General features: G+C 38.3%; 1 protein-coding gene across 6 annotated transcripts in view; it reads left to right on the forward strand.

The window, feature by feature from the left end:
- LOC124171808 (stress-activated protein kinase JNK) overlaps positions 1-15,344 on the forward strand; it is a 273,438-nt gene that overhangs the window by 94,773 nt on the left and 163,321 nt on the right. For 4 of the 6 annotated variants that reach the window (XM_046551144.1, XM_046551141.1, XM_046551149.1 and 1 more), the window contains exon 3: positions 14,904-14,969. The exons of the other annotated variants lie outside the window; for them this stretch is intronic. The gene's annotated coding sequence lies outside the window, so the exon portion shown is untranslated. The remainder of the gene's footprint in view (positions 1-14,903; positions 14,970-15,344) is intronic. 6 annotated transcript variants of the gene reach the window in all.

Raw genomic sequence — 15,344 nt, forward strand, 5'->3', positions numbered from 1 at the left:
CTTTGTTTGGTGAACTGATTGACTTTACAAAATGGAGCGTGTCCCCCACTGAGTCAACATCAAGTTGCGTGATCCCCGTGCGGCCCCGTTGTGACGCCATCTGGCGTCCTCGACTCCGCCGCCAGGGTGGGCCCCGGGGAGACCGCTTGCTGTTGCCGGCCGGATGGAAAGCCTTGCAGTCGTGCAGAGCGGCGACGATTGATCGCCGAATTGACCCCAGGGGTCGTCGGCCTACGGTTGCCTTTTCAGGGTGATGCTTTTTGGTGAAATAGAGGGGTGTTTTGTTTTATCCTCCTCAGTCCCGGGATATTTCTACCGTTATTTTTGGTCTGAATTTCATGTTTTCTGGCTAATTAGATGCTAAGAAACAATAGAAGCGATTTCTGTGAATCATGCTTCTGTATCATGCTATCATCGGTCAGGAAGAAATGTACTAGTTGCAATAACGACATTTCAGCGGGAAAAAAGATTAACGTCGATGTATTGTATATAATACGTCAGGATCAAGGAGGTTCAGGTATTTCTCACTGTTAGTAGTTTTATTAGGAAACATTTTGGGATGATTCTATTTTTTCCATACGTATTTATCGGGTGAATTCTTCTCTGGTCTTCACTTGAGTTAGGCTTTACATCTGCGCCGATATTTTGATGATCGGTTCGCCCATCCCCTTCAAGGCAATGAAGTTTTTATCCCTTAAGGTTTTGTTGGATTCGGTCGTTGAAACGTCCTCGTCTTACATGTTGAGTTGCATGGTGCTGCTCTGTGTAAACAACATCACGTGCTAACTTTACTAACCGAAAATCCCCTTTTCTAATTCATTGCGGTAGTTGCCGTTTCTGATTTTGCCTCTTTTTTTTTACTACAAGTGCAATATTCATGACAAATTTCAACTTAGTGTTTATTCTATCAATCAAGGAGTATTTCAAGGCTCAGTTTTAGAGAGAATCATTACGTAATTATTGCCTTTATAAAATAGTCTTATTGATGGTACTGTATATCATCGATGTTTCTATTAAATTTAGTGAATGGTTGAAGTGCGAAGGAATAGGCCGAGTGCAAAAGTAAGGAGGGAGAATCTTACAATGAAATATCTGCCACAATCATTGTTTGACGGCCAGCGTATGACATTTTGATTATGATAGTACCAATGAGAAGAATAAGCGGCCTGTAAGTTAGAACGACAACTGAGACTGTAATATTCCATAAATTTTAAATTTTGCTGAAATAAAAATGGTTCGTTAGGCTGATGTTCGTGTTGTGTCTCCTGGAATCGAATTAATATTGAGTATGTGTTTCTGCCTGTGGCCTTCGTGCCTGCCTGGAAACTGTTTTTGTTCTCGATTGAAGACGAAAATCAATCATGAAAATTTATTTTTATTATTTGGGTTTCCTATTTCTTGAATATCTTTTCTACGCATAACGGAAGATGTTCCCTTTTAATTTAAATATACAAAATCTATTACTGTTCTTATTAGCCCAGTTTTAGCTCAGTTTTGTTAGTTGGGGTACTATAACACAAAACATTTTTTCTGTGGACGGAGAATAACGCATGGGTTGAAGAACCTTCCACAATAGTACTTCTGTGTAGTCCTGTCGGGTTGCTACAATTGTAGGCTAATGTTACCTTGTTCATCATTGGCTTAAAGGAAAACAGAATATAAAATTCTCACTCGAAAGGGGTTGAAAAAATTATTCATTAATTTACCATGAATGTTGATGCGATCCAGATTTTTATAAATGCAGCTCCATTAGAAATTATTTCATTGCTAACAATTATGTAAAAATTGTTAGTAAATTATATAGTGACTTTCGAATGACTACTCACTCGCAAGTTTTGTGAAATACGCGCTACATCTTGAATGAGACATAATTTTAACGGAGAATGTTATTCGGTCGTCATTTTACGTGATCCCCTCCTTTTAATGACAGCTGTTATTGTTTTCAAGGAAGCAAGAGCTCAACCTAAGCGACCGCGATTACTACTTCTTATTATTTTCTAAATTTTGTCATTTTTGTCTAACAATAAGTAAATTCCGTAAGTAATCTGAATAATTCCCGTGGTATACAATGTTGAGTGCGGGATCAGTTTGTAGTATTGATTCGTGCTATATGGTAATTACTCACCTAAGTATGTAAAAAATTGATGATCTTTTGAGGAATAAGAAAATGATTTTTTTGTTTGCAGCGTGTTCAGTCGGAATAGGTTAACGTGGGATATTTACACATCCTTTTCGGTACTCGAAGTGAAACAAGGTGAACCTGAGTGGTACAGAACATCTAAGTACAGTTTACGACTGAAATTCTGAACATTTAATTTTAGGTTTTGTCAGACCCGCTTGACGTTGACAGCCAATGTAACTTATTGGAGTCTTAAGTGTTAATGCTAATGGATTGATGAGACACGCTTGAAGCGAAGGGATTGCATGGGCAAGGCTTTATGGGTGGGTGTATTGTAGGTATTGGATTTATTGCCCTTTTTTAGGCCATCAGTGAAATCCGCCAGTCATGTATCAGTCCTTTTGGCGTTTCAAGCTTTCTGTTTCCCACGAGAAGAGCTCAGGCACTATCATGGCCTTTCTTTTTGTGATGGAACCCCATTCCAAATTCCCATCTTGCATCAAAATTCCAGAGGGATATCCTCACCCGGGCATAGTGTTGTTATTTTGTCTCTCTATCTCTTCCTATATTCTCGCCGCTGTTTGCCAAAGGATTTGGCGTAGGCTTCAACAACTGCCGACCCGAGGAGCGTATTGGAGGAGAGTAATTAGGCGCCATTTGATCATGCTGATGAATTGGGAGAGTCCCAGGAGAGTCCTTTTTTCTTGTTTTTCTCCGAAGCCATCCATTCAGTATTCCATTAATGTAAATTCGCTGGAGTTAATGCTTGTTTGTCAACGAGGATGTAAAATGTATCATACCCCATAGTTTCCGAGTACTTGTAATTATTTTTATTTTGTCCTGATGTTACTGAGAATAGGATATAGGTAACATATAAGCTTTCTTGGAATAGATAACAAATATTACAGCTTTCCTTCTATATTCAGTGGAAATGGATAATTTTACAATAAATATCGAAACGGGTGCCCTAGATTGCCAGACGAGAAGTTGCCCTTTTTAAGTGCGTGGAATTTAGGGTTACGAATACGAATTTATTTGTTCCTAGGGTTTATTTCCTGCTACTGTAGGCCGCAAGAATTATGTTGAAACACCTTTGTATCAAATTTTACGTTTTTTCAACCGAAGGTTTTTAATATCAGTCATTTTAAGGAAGAGTGCCTCTTGATTTATGTCGTTAAAATGGGACGGGATATAGTATACACTAAAAATTCGTCTGCGTGGATTTTTCTATTTTCTTGTAAATTTATTTTTAAAAAATTAATTTTATATTTTATAGGCTGATTTGTGCTTTGGAACGCTATTTTGTAGGCGTGTTGTTTCGCTGTTGCATGTTTTTTCATCGTAAAAATTAGTGAACAAGAAGCATTCCGCATTCAAGTGAGGAAGACACATGAAATTACCTGTAGAATTCAAGAATGAAATCATATCACGAGTATTTAATTTCAGCACAGCCTGAGGCTTTTCCCAGATTTTCTCGCTCTCCCTGGTCCATATTGGTTTTTAGTCTAGTAATATTATCAATAGGTAAACCACGCCATACTTATTCATCATGGATTAAAATCTTCTCTTATATGGCCCTTATTCTTGTTCAAAGTTCAAATGGGCTGATAAGGTGGTGCAGTGGAGCATATTTTCCCATTTCAAGTTAACGGCATCATCTCTAAACTCTAAATTTTGTCATAATACGTAGCGAGAAATATTCTCTTCATTAACCGTCATTCTCGTCGTTAAAATTTTTATTCGCGCCTATTTTGTGCTTATTTAGCTAATTTAGGTCTTCATATTTTGAATAATGAGTATTTTATGCATTCTTGAAAAGAAAGTTTAAGTTATTTTTATACGAATTAATAATATCCTTGCATAACTTACATGTTATTGCTTTTCCTTGAACAAAGAAGAATGCTTCAGTCGTCCGTTAGTGAAATATCACTGCATGCTTGTTTTTAGGAAGGCCAATAGTGATGTCTCTTGTCTCTTCTAACATATCTGGAATTCACGGTCTTCGTATTCGCTATATGCGTTGCAGATGAAGGTGAATGACCAGGCAAGATATTGTTTAGAGTATCCGTCGTATTCTTCGTCGAGGGATGTCCCCTTTGAATTTGCCCAGTGGTCACGTTTGGAAAAATATTGTCCACTTTCCGGCGAAAAAGATTACGTGATTTACGCTTCCATAAAATCTGGGTTATTTTTAGGTCTAGCTATTTCGGGACAATGCGGGCGAAGGCAATGCCGTGATCGCCTCTTGTCTCCGTGGTCTTGTCCGCTTGAATTCTGCTGCTCTTAAGTGATCGTGCCTCTTCTTGTATTGTCGCCTTGTGACGTCAGTCTCCTCAACACACTCGAGCGTTGCATAATGTATACTCCACAGGAACCTCAGGCGTCTCTCTGCCCTTCTATGACGCGTGAAATAGTCATTGCTCCTAACGCAACGTATGTTGCTATTTGTCTCAAGGTTTTAACTTTTTATGCGAAAATAATAAATTTTAGTTTTTAACTCGAAAGTAATAAATAAATATGATAGTCAAATGGTGAACATGTTTGTCTGAGGATACTTATAGAGGGATCATTTAGGCACTGATAAACTCTTTAGTGCATAATAAAATTACATTTTAATTGATCGTTGCGTGTTGTAATGCTTATTTATTTTACCCCTGTTATTAGACAAAAAATACATAGATAACTAGAATCAGTGAATCGCGAGTGAGAGCCTTTTTGCCAGCGAGAGCCTTTTTGCCAGCTTCTAAACCTACTTAGGTTGGGCATGCCTAGTATCGCCTTATCAATGATTTTATCCTTGAAGTGACATTGTGTTCCGTATTTGTAATATCATAAGGTAGCATCATTTTTTTAAGTATTGAATTGTTACCTTTCTCCTTCCTTACCAAATCCTCACCTATTGAATAGCCGTGACAAACATTCCAGAAATCCCTGATTGCCGTGGTTCACGACTTTTATGACTTGTCATCCAAAATTTACTGCCAAAGCTTATCCGTGTTTGTATAGGGATGTCAAAATGTCTTTGAAACGACGAAAAAATCTCCGAATAGTAGTTTTTCATCAAATGCTCTCGTGCCCAACCAAAACATGTCTTGCATTGAGGAATTCATGGAGAATTTGAAGCTCGTTGCTCGTGTAATTGATTCCTTTGTATTTGAATGTCATGTGTTAATTTAACCATTTTTGTGTTATGTTAGGGCAAAAATAATAATTCAAAGGGAGAGCGTGATTGTTCATAGGACGTCGGGATTTTATGACCGGGTAAATGGTATTTAATGATGGTAGTTAATGCGGATGTGAAATACGGTCTTCCCCAACCGTGTGTGGCGTTTTGGCTGACTCCGTGATCTTAAGGCCATTTTACACGGTACACGGAATTGCGCAGGTTAGAGCTGCATTAATTTCTAAAATGGCGTGGAATTGCGCGAATGCATGAACGAAATTAGAACATGGGCTATTTTGCCGTCTCGCGTCCACGCATTCTCGCATGTGTTCTAGCAATTCACCGCTTTACACGACGCAATTTTGATTGCGCCTTCGCACGTACGTCAGATTGCGCAATTCCGTGTACCGTGTAAAACGGCCTTTAGAGTGAGCAGGCGCTCGACCGTGGCCGTCCATTTTGAATGAGGGCTCTTACCAGGCGATCTGCGCTGCTGCATGCTCGTTAGCTGGAAGAGGAGGCGTTGATTGCTTTCTTTTCTAACTTTTGGCCGTTGTGCCCAGCGTACTCCCTGAACCAATAAACTGACGTGATAAACTAGGATCTTCAGAAATATTCATATTTTACAGTTATGGATTCGATATAAGTTACGTTTTCCGGCGTAATTCGGTGGAAATATTTAATATTTAGCATAATGAAGGCACTTGTCTATTTCCGCACTTTTTTAATTCTACTTGAAATGAAAATCATTGAAAATGGCATTATGTACCGAATCCTAGGTCGGTATAAATAAAGAAGTTTAGAAATACAGACGTGCTTTCATTATTTTTATTGTTGATTCGTCACATTTTATCTATATTTTTCGTTAATTTTAAATGTTAAGAAAATGATATTGGAGTAATGCATATTACCGTTGGCATATGCTTCATTATTTTACTATGCGACTCTTTTTAAATCATAACCATGATATTAATGTCACCTTGTCACGATGAGATGTCTTGGTATCACTCTGTGATTGTTGGTATTTCTGGTAATCCCTTGTATTTTCAAACTCCTTCGTTGTGGAGTAGTTATTTTCATTAAAAAGAAAACCCTATAGGATGTGTAATCCAGAATGAATCTCTTCAATATGCATTCTTTTTACATTTTAATGTGCTTTGATCGGTTAAATTTTGCATAAAAAGAACAAGGTATGTATCTGCCAATGGCTTGGATCATCAAGCACATAATTAGTTCCATTAAAAATCCATGTAGTGGCGCTATCTTTACTACTATTAATCGCGGTATCCTTCCCCTGCACATTATGGAATTAAGTCTCCGGAAAAGAGAAGAAATATATCTAGCATTTAATGCAATAAGAATACTTCGTTAGCTTCAGTTTTTTTAATTACTTAAATGGACTGGTAGAAATACTCAGGTACAATTAACATGGAATTTAGTTTGCTTATTGCAGGATAATTAATAAAAAATGGTTAGAGATTTTACAGATCTTACTAATATCCAAAGGAAGAAAAAAATCGCCCGTTAATAATAGAATGTCGTATTAGTAGGGAGTTTATGAAATAGTTAATAAAATGCTGCTTAATTAGATGAATTAATTTTTTAATAAGGAACCCGCGATAAATGTATTGATTCCAAATGAAGTATACCCCCTTCATTCCATCTAGTGCTTCAATTCCAGAATCAAATCTGTCTTTACTGATTGCTCTCCAAGGCTTTGCGTCATTTTTTAGCATGAATAAATTTTGCCTGGTTAAAGTTTTCCTTGTATCTTTATGTTTACCATGTCTCTTCAGGTTTGTACTGCATAAAAAAAACATTCTAAGTGAAGATGTGCCAAGTATCTGTATTTTTACCGTGCCGAATGCATTCAGTAAGATTTATGCTGCGTGTACAAATAAAATAAAATTTACCCGGTGGAGTTTTGAGAAGTATTGGTATGTTTACCATGCTTTATGCATTCAGTTAAGATATACTTTGTAGGAATATGCCTTGAGGGATGGTGAACTCTCATAGCTCCTTGCCCACGTGGTTCGAACTGATTATCATCCCCATCCAAAACGTTGCAATGGAGCGAGGAGTTCTGAACCTCGTGTCCCTACGGATGAGCGTGCTCACTACGTATTCAGGTCTACCCGGGCTGGCCGGAATTGAGTATCCTCGCGAACAGTTCTACAGGCCAAGTCGTAAATGAGCGGGGAAATGTCGAGCGATTGAAAAGATTTGTGCATGCATTCCTAACGATATATTCTCGCTGTCCGCCTTAAGCGCGTTCTCGACTCGACGGGAGGCATTCATGGTCCGTGGAAGAGATCTCGAGGGATCTCCTTCAGATTTCTTTTTCTCCCCCCTGGACGAATGAATGCTGCCTCCTTAAAGAAATCCCTAGAGTGGGTGACGCGGTCACCCCTCTTTGTGAAGAAGGATCTCGTCTTTTCTGGAAAAACCTGTGAAGTCAGGGAATTTCATTTTGCTTGGAAATCTAAGGAATATCGGGGAAAATGAAACATAATTATGAAAAAAATATGCCTTCATCATCGAAATAGTGTTATCTTCTCATACCTTCATAGTATTTCTGTCTTATATCGACTCAACCACTTATTCTATGCGTTGTATCCAAGGCCTGTTTTTGCCACTCATGCTGTCCGCTTGTACGTAAATGTTTGTTTTTATCAGGGATAAAATAATATTTTTTTCAAATCAAATGGTGATATTTATTCATCCTGGTTCTCGAAGGCATATCTTCGATAATACTATAGCTCACGCTTCACTAGTCGCCATATTGATACCTCTTAAGTGACCACGCGATTTTATGATGCCTAATACTATCTCTCGCTTAGACTGTAATTGATGTTTCTTCTTGAGGTTTATGCTCATCATCTAATGTTTGTATGCTCATTGTCATCTCCTCCAGGTGATACGTGGTAGTATTTAACATTTATTTTATGGCATAACCTCATAGGCTTAATCCTCTAGTTCAATTATCATGTTTTTATTATTAATAGTGAAGTTAATATTCCCTAAAATACCAACAATAAAAGCGCGTGGACAATTGTTAAAGAAATGTGGAATACCGGGAAAAGTGAGGGATATTCCGCTTTTTTTGAGTGTCCTATGCGATAAATATTATTCATTTTTATAAAAAATTTAATTTATTTCGTTTTAAAGTTAACCTGTAGCAGCTATTGATCGCATAATTTTTACTTTAAAGACACTATTTCGTTAAATACCGAATCTGAAACAGTCTGAAAAGATGTGAAAGTAGTTTGTATCCACTACGATAAAGGTTGTTATTCATTTTTGTAAAACATTTTAATGTAAAGCGCTTTAGGGTTAATTTTTTTAGCTGTCGATCGTACCGTTTCACTTTTGGAGGCACTATTTCGTTAAATACAGGCTCTGAAACAGTCAGAAAAATGCGAAAGTTGTTGATATCTAGTACAATGAATATTGCTATTCATTTATGTGAAAATTCTAATGTATTTCGTTTTAGGGTTAATATTTAGTAGCTCTTCGTCGTATCACATTACTTTTAAAGACACTATTTCGTTCAATGCCGAATCTGAAACGGTCTGAAATACTGGGAAAGTAGTTTGGGAAAAATGGAAAGTTGGGGAATATCCGCTATATATTTGAGTGGGCAGTGTGGGGATCGGGCCCGTGGATCTGCGCCCCCGCCGTCCCATCTCCTCGACTTTGAGTGGGTGGCGAAGGAGAGAGTGGGCCAGGCCTTTTTTGATAGCGTGTGGTATGTTGATAACAATATTGATTGGAGTGGCGGAACAGAAAGAGAGGGTTTTTTATGGCTCCCGGAGGGAAGGGTGCCGATGGCCTATCGCAGGGACTCGCTCCGGGGATCCACTCCTGCCCAAAATTTCATGTCCCGAAGTTGTGGTCGGCCCTGGCTATGGCTTGGCCCGAAGTTGACGGCATCAAATATTTGGTCAGACGTAAGCGGCTTGCTGCGGAAGTCTCGTATTGGCCTCTGGCATTTGGTTACCGTTGAGGAAGTTTCGTGATGGCTGTTTTGGTCAACACAAATAGTATTTAGTTTTTTTAAGTCTTTATAAATTTAGATACGTGGACAATGATTGGCGTGTCGCATGGGTATGAGTAATAATAATCAGTACACGAAACAGTTTCCATGGTCAACTCATATATTACCGATTCCGGCTCATTGAACTCGGATATTATGGATCATCGACTGTGTAATAAGAAATTAGAATCACATGTTATAATGAGTTACGTATAAACTCATTCAATTATGATTTTTGGACGTAAAAACCTTCAATATGCAATGAGTTATTGGCAAAAGAATTTCAAATTTTGGTTTAGTAAAGATATATTTTCGTGGACATTTCTGCTGTGTTTAGTGTATACATGCAATATCTTACATTACTGACTTCGGCAGAGTGCATTTCATAATTTTATTGATTGTGGAAATGAGTCAAATAAAACCTCATCGAAAACGTGGACAAATTTAAGTGTTTTATAGAAAATGGGCCGAATTGATCGGGATCGATTCTAAAATATTTTAGTTCCACTAGACGTACTTGACGTGACGGTATTTCGCTAAGTGTCGAACTTAATGTTATAACCTTAGTGAATGAATGAAATTTACATAGTATGATCTGATGTCAAGGCCGATTCATTGTATTGGGAGACATTGAAAATTATATGTTCTTTGGCGGAAATTCAATAATATGAGGAAAATATTGATGAAGATACGATAGTTGCGTTGGATTCCAACGACGTTTCCTGTGGAGAAGCATCTGACATCACCCTACCATCGTTCAATCCACTTCTATTCAGTGACCGTCGATTTACTGATACTTTCATCAGCATTGAGTTCATGAAAGAGAGATGGCACTTTTTCCACAAATTTATCGAGCAACGTACGCCGCGCTTCGGCATTTAGGTCATTCTCAAATACACTGAATTTATTAAATTCTGGAGCTTTATTTGTACTTACTCAATAAATTTGTTGGAGAAGTGACATCTCAGCCACCGTTACTTTCATTAGCATTGTTTGTCTTTTGGCTTTGAGTCTGTTCATTTAATTGAAAAATAGATTCATAATAAAGTTCGGATCCTTGCAGTGGGATAGAAAACTTTTTAAGGATTTTATTTGATAATTGTTTCCATTTCCATAATAGTGTCGGCAATAATCCGAAGTATCGCGGTTTCCGTATTTGCCTCAGTTTTCACTTTCTACCCAACCTCGTTCAATGATCTTGTTGATAGTCACTCAGAGGTTTTCTCTGCTCCTTGTGTGTCGTCAATCGTGTTATCTTGTGCAGGTTACCCTTGAGCCACGCGAATATCCTATCAGGGTCGTGCTCAAGGATCGTAGAAGGACAGCTGAGGGCCGGGTCGAACATTGCCGGCGCATGCTACCCGCTCTATCCTCATCGTCACCTCCGCAGTCTCCTGCAGTTCCTTATCCAAGGCCCCCTGTCGTTCCCGGGGTTATTTTCTCTCTGTTTGCATACCGTAGGACTTGTTTGCACTTGCGTACGTAAGGTGCGACCTTAGGGTGAAGGAAGCGTAAGAGGTTGTGGGGACAAATGAGCTTAGTGCCACTCTGGGGGTATTGTAAGGCCTGGCTTGGGTTCTTTAGGCCAATCTTCCACGTTGTGACGCATCCCCTTAAAGTAGGCTTTCCGTGTTCCAGTGTCGGCTCCGAAATACTGGTCATCCAACTCTGGCTCTGTAGTTTTGCCCATAAAATCTGATTTGAACCGATGAACTGGCAAAGCTCTCTTACTCAGAAAGTGTCCAAAACGTAAGGTATGTTAGAATACGTTTTTGAACAACGCCGCGTCAGCTTCAATTGCCGATAAGCTAGTGAAACTGTGTTCTCGTGTCTGCTACTCAGAAAGTGTAAAAAACAAAACGTAGGTATGCTCGAATACTTTTTTGAACTGCGCTTCGTCAGCTGCAATGAGCGATTTGAACCGATAAGCTTTGGGAACTGTTCAGTTTTACCTAACTCAGAAACCGTCGAAAACAGAACATATTCTCGAATATATTTTTGAACTACGCCGCGTCAGCTCCAATTACCGAATTGAGCCGATATGCTTGTGAAACAGTGTTCTGGCGTCTTTAACTCGGAAAGTGTAAAGAACTTATGCTCGAATACATTTTTGGACTCCGCCACGTTAGTTCCATATTTTCCCAAGTACCAGCGTAAGTGCGAACAAAGATTGCCTTGCGCTTTCATCGAGGCCATTAATCTTGATATTGGTTTAATTCAAATCGTAGTTCTGGTCCAGGTCAAAACTCATGGTTATTCCTCTGAGGAAATATTGTGCTTGGTGAATGTGTGGTTGGTCGCTCTAAGGTTCTCTGTGGCCTAGTCCGCGATTTATTCTCAAATTTCTTCTCAAATATTTAATTTTTCTTGTCAATAATTGTAAATTATACTCTCACTGTCCCACGAACTCCGTTGCCTACGCGTTTAATTTATGTCATTCTATCTTGTATTATATCCTTTCACCCTGAAGAACACTGTTGTATGACTCCCTCAATTCTTTTTCTAATATTGCAGCTTCTTTCCTAATGATCTCCAAATCCTTATTTGTTTCCTTCCTGGTCCATCCTTTATATATATATTTTTTCTTTGCTGTTTTTATCGACACATTTTGCTTATTCTCATCGTCCTCCCTCATTGTACACAATTCAGAGACACTGTGTGCCAAACGATGTATCAATTTCTCCATTCCAGTCTTCCTTTTTCTTCCTATGAGCTAACTTGTCTTGATAGTGCATTCATTTTTCCTTTACATCCAGAATCACGTAATTTACATACCTCATAAGTATGAGACCTTCTATTACCGTTCTTCCTGTCCACTTGGCTGTCGAAAATTGGCTTCATCAGTTTTATTTATTCTCTAAGGTACTGTTTCAGATCGAGTAGTCATAAATTTTAAGCAGCACTACCGATCTGGTATCAGATACGTAGTTGATCGACCAGTATCTAGGGATATTAGAACTGCCTAATTATTCTGAAACGCCCATGTCAGTTTAGAGACGTTCGTTTGACATCTGTAGTGAAGGGGTAGGTCTGTACGCTCATCCAACATTACTATTGATCCCTATCCTACCACCAGCGAGTTCCTCTGAGTTCGATGAATGATTCGGACACTTACCGTTTTGTAGGCGCCCCTATCCTCATTCCTCGTTGTTTACCTCTCGAATTCGACCCTATATACCGCAGCCATTGCTCTAGTGTGTGCCGTAAACATCGGCGATTGATGGGTATCCTTGCGGTTTCGGGTCTTCGGACCCTGGATTATTTACCTATCCTGGGATGGGTGCGATTTCTGCATCATCTTCTTCGTCTTTCATCCCCGCGCAAACTGGTCCGTATAGGCCAGGGATCGGCAACCTATGGCTCGCGAGCCGCATGCGGTTCTTTCGATGTGAAATTGCCTTCCGATTCCTCGAGCAAAAAATGATAATTATTTTATTTTCAAAGCTCAAAAAAATATTACAAATAGGATATAAACAAATAGGATATAAATGTAGGAAGGAGAGAGAATTATGCGTCTCCATAGTAAATAATGTGCCGATAGTCAAATTTAAGCACTTTCGAAATGCAGGTTATTGTAACGCTGATTGCATAGTTTTTAGCTCTTCCGTCTAAAAAGTTTGCCGACCCCTGGTGTAGGCTCTTCGGTTACCTGAAGGACGGTTTCCACAACATAGGATATGATTGATAATTTCACAAATAACTTAGTGTTCTTTGCCATACTAGCGCTATCGATCGATCGATGTGATTCGTGGTGCTAGTATAACATTGGAAATGGATTGGTTCGAATGGAGTCATGCCTATACTTTGTATTCGATACTGAAGATTATTTCTTTTCATACCTAAGTTATCATTTTCTCCATTTTCATCTTAAAATATGCGAAAAATATGCCGAGAGAAAATAATTCACCTGTACATGAACGTGAACGACGATACACCTATCTCGCGCTGATTGCTTCAATTTTGAAGCTAAGGGGTAAGGGTAAGGGGTATTTACCTTGATTGAAGTAGTCGTCTGGAATTCTACGAATTGTGATTTTAGTGCAGGTCAAAACTAATTATTATTCCTCTGAGTAAATTTTTCGGTTGGTGAATATGTGATTGGTCGCTCTAAGGTTCTCAGTGACCTAGTCCGCGATTGCTTCTTAAAATTATTCTCAAATGTTGCATTTTTCTTCAATATGACTTTCAATTATTCTCTCACTGTCCCACAAACTCCGTTGCCTACGCGCTTAGCCTATGTCATTCGATCTTGCTCTGAACAACACTGTTCAACCTCTCCTTCTACATCTTTTTCTCTCGTTTTGCACCTTCACACCTAATGACCTCCAAATCCTATTTTGTTTCACTCAACCGTGTTTGTTGTCCATCAACCTTATCTGTACCTCTCTCTTCCTATTTTCATGAACTAATTTTGCTTCTTCTCATCGTCCTCTCTCATCGTCCTCTCTCATCGTCCTCTCTCATTATACACGATTCCGAGTCACTTTGGATTACATCACGTATCAGATTCTCCATTCCAGTCTTCCTTCTGCTGCTTTTGCCATAGTTTCCCGTCACCAGCCATCTTCTTAAATCAAGTATTTCCATTGCTGAAGCTCCTCCCTTTCAGTTGCCTTTATGACTACGCCATTTCCTGACAGGGTAAATCCTACGTGTGGTGTGTTATTTACGCATCTATGGTATAATTAGCAATTAATTTCTTATCAAATGCTGTGGAGACATTTGCCACGATCGGAAATGGAACCACCGACATTTAGCTTTCTGGGACGCTGCATGTTCCGATAATCTCTCTTGGAACCTTAATTTATCTCTATCGTCGATGGAAATTTATGGAACTACTCCTAGAATTGTGAAGCCCCGAAAGATTTTCCATGGCAATCAAGTATTCTGTAAAACGTAGTGATCCGCATTATATCCGGGAGAGCTTAATATCCATGGTTTCATGTCCAGTTCTGGTAATTTCTTCTTATGGCTAATAGTGTGAAGAACTTAACTAGGTAATTGTCCTAGTTCACTCCTTGATGATGTTGAGTTTTATAAATGTTTTTCAAGTTCTGTAAAACTTCATGAATATTATTACCGTATGATAAATTTTCACTCCGTGTATGGAGCGAGTTGAGAATATACTCTACTTACCTAAGTACCAGTTTCATTGGTTTTCTGTGTTAAACATCGGTTACTGTCAATAAATATGTTATTGGCGTTTTTTTTTTGTAATGAATATTTCCGACATGAAAATTGAGTATGGATATTAAAAATCTGCGATCGATCTCCAAGAGGGATTGTGAAGTTTTTTGTTATTATCATCTTTTTTTTACAAAATACTGAGTTTTATGGATCCCTTCCTCTCTTATTAAATATTCTCGTAGTGAAATTTATCATATGCTTCTTTTTCCTTTAATTTACATATTTTGAGTCTTTAGTAAGCCGAAGTTTGGTATTGAGTAATTTTTTTAAAGGAAATTATATTGTTAACTCCTATTTTGGTAAAAAATTTTAATATTTTTGTTTTGATATTTTCTTGCACGTATTCATTTTTATATTGTCAAATTTTATTGATTTTTGTTTTTGCATTTCTCTTTTAGGTGAACCCTTTTTTACTTTGCTCTATTATTTGGAAGCACTAAATGGAAATAGCGAGGAGTTAGCAGGTATGTAGATGATTACAGAAAATACTATAAAAATAGTACCACTTTATGATGCAAAGGAAATTAACCACATATTGTCGGATATGCTGTACGTTTCGCGATCTAACTTTCGACGAGTCGATATAGTTTTGTAATATCGGTTTAAGAAATGTGTAATTTTGAATGTCCCACATACCTAGATGGAAACGGGAATCATTATTGTTTTTGGTGTTTCCTTCTTCTCCCTTGATTTCGTCATCATAAATTAGGTTCCTCCGCTACTGAGGGTAATCTAAACTAAACTAAATTACTGGCCATAACTCTCATGGCCAGAAGAAAAAGAATTCAATATCGGTACCAATCCAATCCAATTTACGTCAAAATTACCAACTGTGGCAT

This window comes from Ischnura elegans, chromosome X, assembly GCF_921293095.1.
Source record: "Ischnura elegans chromosome X, ioIscEleg1.1, whole genome shotgun sequence".
Lineage (NCBI taxonomy): Eukaryota > Metazoa > Arthropoda > Insecta > Odonata > Coenagrionidae > Ischnura > Ischnura elegans.